The 1,716-nt window shown below is 36.4% G+C and overlaps 1 non-coding gene across 1 annotated transcript; it reads right to left on the minus strand.

Annotated features, from left to right (window-relative positions):
* Positions 1-964: 964 nt before the first annotated feature.
* LOC127683992 (U4 spliceosomal RNA) lies at positions 965-1,101 on the minus strand. The gene has a single exon (XR_007977724.1). It is a non-coding gene; the product is annotated as a U4 spliceosomal RNA (small nuclear RNA).
* Positions 1,102-1,716: the final 615 nt, after the last annotated feature.

The raw sequence follows: 1,716 nt of genomic DNA on the forward strand, positions 1-1,716 counted from the left end.
CCTGGGCATGCAATAAGGACACATGCTCCACTATGCTCATAGCAGCCATATTCATAATAGCCAGAATCTGGAAAGACCCCAGATGTCCCTCAATGGAGGAATGGATACAGAAAATGTGGTATATTTACACAATGGAATACTTACTACTTAGCAATTAAAAACAATGAAGTCATGAAATTCTTAGGCAAATGGTTGGAACTGGAAAATATCATCCTAAGTGAGGTAACCCAATCACAAAAGAACACACCTGGAATGCAGTCACTGATAAGTGGATATTAGCCCAGAAGCCCTGAATAAAACCAAAGACACCATTCACATATCAAATGATTCCTAAGAAGGAAGGAAGGAGAAGGCCTTGGGCCTGGTAAGGCTTGATGCAGCAATGTAGGGGATTACCAATACAGAGAAGTGGGAGGGTGCTGATTTGGGAAAGAGCAGAGGGAAGAGGGCTTATGGGACTTATGGGGACGGGAGGGACCAAGAAAGGGGAAATCATTTGGAATGTAAACAAAGAATGCAGAAAGAAATCATTCTATGACATTCTGTCAGAAAAACTATGTATCAATCTATTATACAGGATCTATGCTAAACTTAAAAATATTTGATAGACCATATATCTGTGAGGAATATACCAAGATTTTATGTACAGAAATATAGCCAGTTACACAGTAGGAAAATGTGTTTATAGCTGAAACATATGTGCTTGTGTAAATCTGTCTACATACAACACACAAAAATTACAGTACATGGAATTGATTTTTGAAAGGCAAACATACTGAAAACCTCCATTTTTTAAGGTCTTTAATATCTAAGTTTTAAATTTTACACAGAATATTATTACTCTAGGAATCAGAATTATATAATATGTACCCATGTTTAAAATGAATGATAATGAGAAAAATAATCAAGAAAGCCTAGAATAGATGCTTTATTTAAGTGTCCTTAGATTTCTGTGAAAACGGGGAAATGGGACTTAATCTAGAAATTTCATTCTCAGACCTAAATTGTTTTAGTCTATTATCTTTGGGAAAAGTTTTCAATTAGCAATAATCGCGCCTTGCATAAACATCATTGTCTATGATACTGCCACTGCACAAAGCTTAGTCTGTGATCTTAAAGACTGGATGATACTTTCACTGTCATCTGTAGAAACTCACATGTTTGGTGTCATTGAGTCTTTGTTAGTGGGTAATGGGTGTTAAAAAGTACACTTTAGTTGATAAAAAAAAGTTTGGCAGAATCAAACCAAAAGCAAAAAAACAAAACCCCCACAAAAATTGTGTAGATAGGGAAGATATGAAAGGGAGGTAAGGAATAAAACTTGGAAAAGGGATGAAAGGTAAGTAAATGTGTAAATTAGAGCAAATGTGGTCAAAATACATTGTATGAAAAATTTTCCAGTTATATCATACTAAGTGAGATAACTCACTCACAAAAGAACACAAATAGAATGCAGTCACTGATGATATTAGCCCAGAAGCTCAGAATACCCAAAACACAACCCACATATCAAATCCTTCCCACGAAGAAAAAGGAGAAGGCCCAGGGACTTGAAAGGCTTGATGCAGCATTGTAGGGGATTTCTAGGACAGAGGAGTGGGAGATGGTTGATTGGGGAACTGGTGGAGGGAAGAGGACTTATGGGACTTAAGGGGAGGAGGAAACTGGGAAAGGGAAAATCCTTTGGAATATAAACAAAGAATATCAAAAATAAAA

Source organism: Apodemus sylvaticus, chromosome 4 (assembly GCF_947179515.1).
Source record: "Apodemus sylvaticus chromosome 4, mApoSyl1.1, whole genome shotgun sequence".
NCBI classification, from domain to species: Eukaryota; Metazoa; Chordata; class Mammalia; order Rodentia; family Muridae; genus Apodemus; species Apodemus sylvaticus.